General features: G+C 38.6%; 1 long non-coding RNA gene across 1 annotated transcript in view; it reads left to right on the forward strand.

Moving 5' to 3' along the window:
* Positions 1-4,254, forward strand: part of LOC135201376 (uncharacterized) — a 5,042-nt gene extending 788 nt beyond the window's left edge. The window contains exons 2-4 of the long non-coding RNA XR_010311520.1: positions 2,910-3,010; positions 3,168-3,477; positions 3,620-4,254. This is a non-coding gene — a long non-coding RNA (uncharacterized LOC135201376). The remainder of the gene's footprint in view (positions 1-2,909; positions 3,011-3,167; positions 3,478-3,619) is intronic.
* Positions 4,255-10,000: the final 5,746 nt, after the last annotated feature.

The following is a 10,000-nucleotide window of genomic DNA, read 5'->3' on the forward strand; positions in this document are numbered from 1 at the left end:
TTGTTGTTATAGTTTTTTTTAGCGTTATAAACTGGAAGTATTGCTCCAAATAGCTAAGAAGACAAACCCACTGGAGATTTAAACATTCATTATAATTAATGTTCCCTTTCATTGTTCCTCAGCTTATAGCCATTATATTTCATTGTAACTTTTCAGTTTTTAAAACAATTCCAGAAGACTACTTGTCCATAGACTTACACAACACAATATGAGTATGACCTGTTACAGTTTTAGCCATTTTTCCTTCCTCGATTACGTATATTTTGACCTCAACCTTCCCTGTGAGCTTGTTTCTTGCTCTGAGTTGCTTTTTTCAAAACTTGAATTCCTTTTAGCAAATTATAAATCAGTTGCCTTAATGACTAATCTGCATTAAGGTGCAAGCAATATTATGTTTAAAAAGTTCTGTAAACAATTTTATATATCTGCCAGTTTATCATAAATGTCAAGAATTGAGGACGTGAATACCCTCGCTTTCTCCCTATCTTTGTTTAATTCTGTTATGGGCTTCTCTCTCTCTCTCTCTCTCTCTCTCTCTCTCTCGAGAGAGAGAGAGAGAGAGAGAGAGAGGAGAGAGAGGAGGAGACAGAGGGACAGAGAGAGAGAGAGATTGTTATTTTCCTAAACATTCTATGATTTCTCTTCCTCGAAACAATTGTCACTTCGATGTCAAACCAACCACCGTGTCTTCCGCGTCTTTCGTTATTTCTTTTTTTTTTTAGGTAGTTTCAGGATATTTTATGACTTAACCTGCTGTCCTTCACCCCAAAAAAAAAATAATAAGTAAAAAAGATAAAACGACGAAGGGGGCGAAGGACAATGGCCTAGGGCTGTAATTGAATTTCAGTTGTCAATCATAAGACTATTTCTTTCTTGATTTTGTATTTCCTCAAAACCCTCTTAAGACCCTTCCCACAGTTCAAACATTCCCACTCGACCCTCTTCCCCTTCCTCCATACTTCCCAATGGTGCCCTTTCCGCCTCCTCTCCCCCCCCCCCACCCCCGCCGCCCCACCCCTGCCAAACTGGATTCGCCTCCGGTGACTTCTCAATGCCTGTCTCTAAGAAGCCGTCCAGACCCACGCACTGTGCACGTGTTCTTTGTCTGACTGGAACCGGCTCTGGAAGTTTTTTTGGCTGCCTCCTTGGCTCATACCCAGACGATCTCTCTCTTCTCTCTCTCTCTCTCTCTCTCTCTCACAAACAACAACAACAAACTCTATAGAGTCTCTCTCTCTCTCTCAGTACAAACAACAAGCCTTACATTCTCTCTCTCTCTCTCTCTCTCTCTCTCTCTCTCTCAGTACAAACAACAAACCTTACAGTCTCTCTCTCTCTCTCTCTCTCTCTCTCTCTCTCTCTCTCTCTCACAAAACAAATCTTAAGAAACTGAGGCACAGTTGTGTTGGATCAATACTGAACTTTTTATTACTGGCATTGCTACAAAATGATTGGTCTTGCTGCTGTTGACGGATCATGCTGCCCTGTGTTTGATTTCGCTCGTTCGCCTTGGCCGAAATGCATTCTGGCCTGTATACTTTCTCTGAGCACGGCGATCGCGAAGCCTCACTGGGGCGTCACTTGTTGGGGGGAGGGGGGCCACTTTCCCCCTCAAGACACTGATAGCCCACCCCCAAGACTTGGTTTGCCCTCCTACTTTTTGAAATAATAATAATAATAATAATAATAATAATAATAATAATAATAATAATAATAATAATAACGACAGTAAAATTCTCTCCAACCTGAATCTTATATAGTTTCAAAATGCTGCAAAATGCGCACAAATTTCTAAAAATTTGGCAACTTTAACAGGAATGCAAGTAACTGGGAGTATGTTAGAATTTTTGCCAGTCAGACCCCATTTCTTGTTTAAGGTTCCTTTGCATTATCATGCGACATACTTAAGGCAGTTTTTACTCACTTTACGCACTGTTGCTCTGGTACTCAGTTAGATTCGAGTTTCATTAATAATTATGTAACTATCCATGCCCAGAATAAAAGCCTGTTGTGAACATGTATTTCTTAGTATTGCTTAAATTATTCACTGTTGACAAACATTAAAAAAAAAAAAATAATAGTTCCCGAAAGTAAGACGATTGGGATTTCCACAGCCGTAGTCCCCCATCCTACTGCATACTTCTCAAGAAATAGCTAGAATTCCATCCATCCCCTCCCCCCCCCCCCCCCACCCCCCCCCCCCCCCCCCACCACACACACGCACGCACACACCCTCCTCTCTCTCTCTCTCTCTCTCTCTCTTCAATTATTCTAAATACATCCGCTCTTTAACCATTTACAAAGCTGTACTAAGATGGGCGGGAGGGAAGATGATTTCGGGATGCCACTTACTGATGACGTCATACTTCTTGGTTATGGCCGCCAAGGGAAATTCCAGTTCCCTCTTTTGTGTAAGTTGATTGCGCGACAACGATGACGCGTGAGTGAGTGAGTGAGTGACGTGTCGTTAGACTCGATCCCTTTCATATATAAGGTGGGGCAACGGTGCCTCTTCAGTCTCTTTCGTATCGTTAGCCTAGCAAGTTCATGCTTTGGTGACTCCTTTAGTATAAATCTCGATCAGCCGTTGGCAAATAACGTCTATGACAGTCATTTATTTTTGGAGGTAGGATGTGTCTTCACTGTAGCTTGTAAGTGCTGTTGATAGGCCATAATCATTTTCACGTTCTGTATACGCACAAAGGGGTTGTCTATAGTGAGAAAAGACAGCCATATAATATGCTGTATTTAAACGGCTAAATCTAGAATATCGAAAAACCAGAAAATTTTATGTATTTATATATATGTTGAAGTAGTTGTCGTCTTTGTTTTTCATGCACATACAACAGTACTAACAATCTGCCCCTGCCTACAAACTGGTATGAATAAATGTTATCTTTCTTCCACAGACTGGACCACTCTCTGTCCTGTGCCAGAGGAAGCCGATTGGCCAATTGCGGCAATAAACTCGAATTAAGCGTCTTGGCTCTTCGCTACCGAGTTCCTTGAGGTAGGCATTTCAGGCATACTGAAATCTTGAGGGAATATTTTGAAGCATAGTTTTAATACTTTAAAATTTGTAATGAGTATAGTACTTCGTAGGTTGCTTTAGGCATTTGTCTTATTTCTTGTGATATAATTCATTTTTTTTTTTTCAATTCTTGCAGTCACTCTACCTCGGAGGCACCTATTGGACCCTTTTCATCACAGTTCCCCTCCGTCTAGCAACCAGGCCAGCCATCCTCGAAATCAGGAGTGAAATCCTGATTACATCACAAGAAATAGTACTAGGTCCAAGTCTGCCTTTCTCCTTACCTTATAAGCTACTATAATTTTATAAGATAACCACCTAGTTATCGAGACTTAATCTTAAAGGTATTCTTAGCATTTTTGTGGAACTAGTACAAAAACTCCTACCAAAATGGTTCTTGAACAGTCCTGCTCCTACAACTATGTTGCTGCCGATCCCCAGGCTAGGTAGGTATCCCCCACGACGTTTATGTAATAACTCTTCTGCCGCTAATTCATGCACATATAAAATGGTATAGCAATGTTCTGTTCTTCCACTGGTCCCGCTGTCGCTTGCAAAGCTGACAAGAACCATTTCTTCTATTTGCAGAAAGTCGACGTACAAAACCATGCAGTTGGGCGGCGGCAACGTTGCTAGCCAAGTGAAGGGCGCGAAGAAAAGCAGCAGCACCAGCAGCTGCCCAGGCAATAAGCCTAACCCTTGGGGACCCATCTACAAAAACCGCCAGCATTTCGTCGACATGCATCTGTGTTAGCTGAGCTTCAGGGACTCCCTATGCCCGAAGAATCTTTTTTTTTTTTCTTTATCTCTCTTGATATGGAAAACGTCATTTGCATCTAGTTTTTAAAGCTTTTTCAATTGGAATGTATTAGGAAAGAATACTCAACTTTTATGATTTGGTACTGAAATTTTATCTACTTCAAGTTTTATCTGTAGATTCGGGATGACAGCGTAACGCTATTTCAGAGACGGGAGAAATATCAAAAGAGATCATGACTTACAAGCTTAAGAATCTAAACTCATACCTTAACTGAAAAAATCAATTGACCTTCATGCACATTATTATTCAAAATATACAGTAAAAAAGCATTTTTTTTAATGTCTTTAAATTCTTAAGGCATTGAGACCATTTCATTTTCATTTCACACGGTTTATACAAGGTAAATTACTGGAAATCTGACAGTGTGCATTCATATTTATTTTAATAAAATATTAGAAACTTTCATATTTCTTCATTACCTTACCTACCATTTCTGAAATTAATGGCACAAAGACGATCACGTGTATATCGTATCGAATACTGCATTTGAGGAGATGATGACAATTGAAAGAACATATGTTTACTGACATTAAGAAGTATTATAGAAAGTATAGTGTATTCATGTACACACACATTATATATATATATATATATATATATATATATATAATATTATATATATATATATATATATAAATTATATATATATATATAATATATATATATATTCTATATATATATATATATATATATATATATATATATTAGCCGCATTAAAGCCTGGAATAATCATAAAGTATCATAAAGTACTTTCTCAGGCATTTGGATCTCTCTCTATCTCTCTCTCTCTCCTCTCTCTCTCTCTCTCTCTCTCTCTCTCTGTTCCATAAAAACACGAATGCAGCTTGCGCAAGCACACGCATATTTTATGATCCTTTAGCACCCTCTGGCTTCTTTTGATAACTGTATGCACAGCGGAACATGTTTTTTTTTCTATATCAGCTTCCATGTATTCATGTGTCTCACGAATACAGGAATGTTTATTACAGTCTCCCTCTTAGATCTGGCATGGTTGCAAGTGTGTTCACCTACCAGTCCCCCGCACGTAGGGGGGTAGTGCCGTCAGTGCACCTCACGGGGAGCACTGTAGGCATTACTAAAGGTTCTTTGTAGCGTCCTCTTTTACTGTACCTCCTATCGTATTCATTTTCTTCCATCTTCCTATACACCCTCACCTAACAATTATTTCATATTGCAACTGCTAGGTTTTCCTCCTGTTATACCTTTCAAACCAACCTACTCTCAATCTCTTTTCCATAGCCGAATGACCTCATAGGTCCCAGGGCATGGCCTTAGGCTTAAACTCTATATTCCATTCCATTCCATTCACTGTAATCTGGGTATATTCATTCAAAGTTCTAAAAATGTCAGTCCAAAATGAACCGAAAATCCAGATCAGAATCCTTCCCTGTTCGTAACAACGTAACGAATAGAGTTTTCGATCGAATATCTTTCGTGGGTATCTTCCTCTTTGTTAACTGTAATGCTTTCAGAATTCCCATCTGTTTCTCGTTCTAGTACCTGGGAGGTTCCACGTTGGCCGAGTGCATTTCGAGCTCGGCTACCAATTCGGTGGTCCGACGTTCGATTCTCAGCTCGGCCAACGTGGAACCAGAGGAATTTATTTCTGGTGATAGAAATTCATTTCTCGATACAATGTGGTTCGGATCCCACAATAAGCTGTAGGTCCCGTTGCTAGGTAACCAATTGGCTCCTGGTCACGTAAAAATATATAATCCTTCGGGCCAGCCCTAGGAGAGCTGTTAATCAGCTCAGTGGTCTGGTAAAACTAAGATATACTTAATTAGTACCTGGGATTTCTTAAACTGTAGGACAAGTACTTTCAACGTCTCAGTTAACTTCTGACTAATATGCAGAATATTAGAAAGTGTTAGAGTAATGTTACGGATTAATGTTAGCCAGGTGGGGCATGGACGTGACTCTTGATTGCAGCAGAATACTTCCTTTTTGACAAAAACAATTCCACCAGCTCTGTTTAGAACTGATCCTTGTAAGGAGCATTCTTCTACTAAGCTAGGGGTGGGCAAACTTATCAGTGCAAGGGCCACATTAAAAAAAATTCACAATTTTATAGGGTCGCATAGTATATCAAGCTATATAATGGATATCTAAAAAAAGACAAAATAAAAGGATTTAAAGAAGGAATACAGTTAATTTTCGTTAATTAATATTTTAAAGTACTGTAGAAGATTTACATGAAATGCATTTATTGGAAAGACAAAGTAACTCAGTTGGAAAACAATTTTTATTAATTAGTATTTTAAAGTAGGAGCTTCACATGGAGCACATTTGAAAGACAAAATAACCTCTCCCTTTCAAGTCTACTAACATTTGGTTGGACGCACGAATTCGCACGTAGTTCGCCCACTTCTGTTCCAGACTCATTCCCATTCAGGTAGACTCATTATCGGCCTGCTCCCCAGTAGAGGCTGCAGTTTTTACCAACTTTTTACCTTTTTTTTTTCTTTCTGAACGACTCATTTCATTATTGATTTTTGGCAGTAGTTTTACCGACGGATACCATTCATGACTCCAACCCTAACAATTTATCTGTGCTTGGGGCAGGTATGAGTTGGACTAGCTTACCCCTCTTTCCTCCCTCCTGTGTGTGTGTAATTGTAGTAGCCACAATGCCCTCTTAACTTCTTTGGATAAGCTTGTTTCTACAAAGCCTTAAGATTCTTAAGCACATGCTTGTCACTACAAAGACTTGAGATCCAAGTGCAATAAATATGAAAACATTTTGATGTCCGGTAGCGGGAAACGAACCTTGGTTACCAGAATAACGTGACCTCGTCGTGCTTATGGTAACCTGGGTTCGTTTCCGTCTACCGGACATCATAATTTCTTCAAATTTCTTGCTCTTAGATCTCAAGGATTTGTAGTGACAAGCGCATCCAGAAAAAAGCGCGAAGAATTCGAGAAGTTAAGAGGGCATTTATTGTAGCTATCACAATTACACTTGCATCTTGTAAAAAGTTACCATTATATTCTATACACACACACACACACACACACACCACACACACATATATATAATATATATTATATTATATATATATATAATATAAGATATATATATATAGGATATATATATATATACTATAATAGACAAAACTCACTGACAGCTCCTCTTTAAACGTTTTGCTAGTTTTTTCTGAAACAATAATACTCTACTTTTACATTTGACAAAAAATTAAATCAAACTATAATATCAAGAAGAAAATCAACATAACTGCGTTGCAGATCGACGAATAGATAAAAAAGAACATTGTTAAATAATTCCAGAAATGTGTTTATTAAAAGATATAAGTCAGAAGTACAATAATGATGCATAAAATTTTTATTGCATATGTAACAAAAGTTATCTGTCAGAAACTTGAGAAGTGGTGGTTTGAAAGTTAAACGTTGATGCACAAGTGTACTGGTGGCAATACTCGTTCTCGCAGATGCTATAACTTTCAGGATATGACGTACTGACAGCTGTCTAACCCAAAACCCACCTGCATATACCTCGGGGCGCCCACCCGTAAGGGTCATTTATTTTTTTATAATAATTTTACAACTAAAAAGAAATGCCTTTGTTCCTGGCCTCAATAAACCAACGTGCGCAGAGTAGAGATAGTTGTCAGTATCAATCCAGTCATATTTAACACTGACGCAAGTTGAACGTCAGCTTTGCGAGTGATGTCATAGCTATAAAAACAAAGCCAGCACTCACCTCAATCAAAAATGAAGTTTTTTAAGGAATAATCATTCTTGTCGAAGTTCCGAAAAGACATTCTGTGGTCGAATGGAAAGTTTGTAACAGTCTGTTTCTTTTGTTGGTGGAAAAGTTTCAAGGACAATACGGAAGCCTAACTCTTCCTCGTCTTTGTGTTGGTCTCTCTCTCTCTCTCTCTCTCTCTCTCTCTCTCTCTCTCTCTCTCTCTCATTTTAATTTTTTTGCGAGCATGAAATCGCTATCGGGCGTTTTACCTAAAGAGGTATTTTCAAATCATGGTATACAAGGTGAAATAGTATTGGTCAATGTATATTTTAATTTATTTCCATTAAGTAAAAAGAAGGAAGCCTAAAAAGATTGCAAACGTAATTTGTTAAAGAAATAGAATGAATAATAGAAAAGTTATTTAAAAATTACCCTCCATCTGCAAATATAACCCTGAAATTAATAAGCACACTATACCCATCTCCTTGATGATAAAACTGTCTTGCCATGAGTTTGTTCTTGAGATAACGGCTCTAACAATCCTTGTTCGGAAACGGTAAATTTTTTAGAGAAAAGAACATTTTTTTTTCAGTTTAGCGACTTTCAAGCAAAGATCTACGGGTTTTGCGCGCCCAGGTTCAACCGGAGTGGGCGACAATGAAGTTTGTAAGCTGCTACCTATATTTGCAATCTGAGTCTTCCATTTTCGATGCCTGTCTAGTCTATAATTATGCAGATTGTACGAATTATTGGTGGGTGGTAGGTAGCCTGGAAGACTTTGCCTTAAAAAAAAAAGTGAACAACAGTACAGTATGAAAATTAGTAGTTGCTGTACAAAACATGAGTCTAAATTGCTCATTATTTCTATCGTTTATACTTCCGTATACGAAACGAGTTACGCCTAGACATTACCAGTTCCATCCAGCAGAAACGGAGTTTATTTTTTTTTGTATTGGACCAGGGCCTCACTAGTTTGAGAGGTACAATTTGTAAACAAATCATAATGTATTCGGTCATTCATCAAATCAGTATAAGCTGGCGTTTTTATTTGAGCAAATTTTTCCTCATCACGGTCAAGCCTAGTCACCCATTCACTTTCACCACATTCTCTCTCTCTCTCTCTCTCTCTCTCTCTCAAAGGAAAACAGACAGTGACATATGAACCTGAAGATAAACTGTGGTATAAAGGAGCTGAGCGGCAAGGTTTTAATGTTGAGGAAAATCAGTCGTAAAAAGATAGTTCCTCCCGGTATTTGCTCTCTCTCTCTCTCTCTCTCTCTCTCTCTCTCTCTCTCTCTCTCGTTTTCTTGGGTGTCAACTGAAATTTCCAGTCAACCTTCATTTTCTCTTTCTTATCCACCTACTCTTTATTCGTCTCCTTCTTCAATGTCCTTAGTTGTTTGAAGCTTGTTAGACTTCATACCAACCAGTCAGTCCGTCCGTCTTCTGAGAGAGAGAGAGAAAGAGCAAAGGTTAATGTGTCATGTAATGTCAACGCATTCCATTAGAGTCCCTTATCCCTAAGCTAAAATGGCACCATTAATCATTTTTGTGTTTGAGATTGACAAAACCGCCATTTTACATACAGACACCATATTTGTGGCCGGGTCACCTTCTCGAGCCTGTCGAGAGAAATCGTGGCTCACAGGTGTTGTTGGGAATCCGCTCCTGTGACGTCACGGCGTGCGCCAATCCCAGCTACTTGTTCCTACAAAGGAAGTAGGTGGGTGCTACCCACAAACCCCAGCCACCGGCATCAGGTCTCTCTCTCTCTCTCTCTCTCTCTCTCTCTCTCTCTCTCTCTCTCTCCGACACCCAGGCAACTGAGGGTTGCGTGATGTACACGTGATCACCTCTCTAGAAGACAGGCAGACAGACGAGTCAACAAAAGGGTGAGACTAATGAGAATGTAGGTAATGGCATTCTGGCGAGCCGACGTTAATATGTATAAGTATATGGAGTGTATATTTCTTACGCAAATACAGATGAGACTGGAACTGAATATGTTCGTATCCAGCCCATACCTGTTAACAACGAATATATATATATATATATATATATATATATATATATATATATATATATATATATATTATATAATATACACATATATATATACACACATGTACATACATGCGTAAGAACGGACTGTGACATAAGCATCTTTTATGGCCACAAGGAATGCAAGATCTTTCGCTTTTAAGACATTTTCAGTTAAACTACATACGGAGAAAATATTACAAGAGGGATTAGGCTTTACAGACAACTGTGTTTGAAAGATTATGTAGCAATTTTAATGTATGCAAATGTTGTGAGCTCTTAGATTATCCAAGGAGAAGCAAAGGACACAAACAAGGTTTCCTGAGATGCTGTCATTTGTTATTTCAATAACTTACAAACATCTTGTGCAGAGTGGGAT

Source organism: Macrobrachium nipponense, chromosome 28 (assembly GCF_015104395.2).
Source record: "Macrobrachium nipponense isolate FS-2020 chromosome 28, ASM1510439v2, whole genome shotgun sequence".
Classification (NCBI taxonomy): Eukaryota; Metazoa; Arthropoda; class Malacostraca; order Decapoda; family Palaemonidae; genus Macrobrachium; species Macrobrachium nipponense.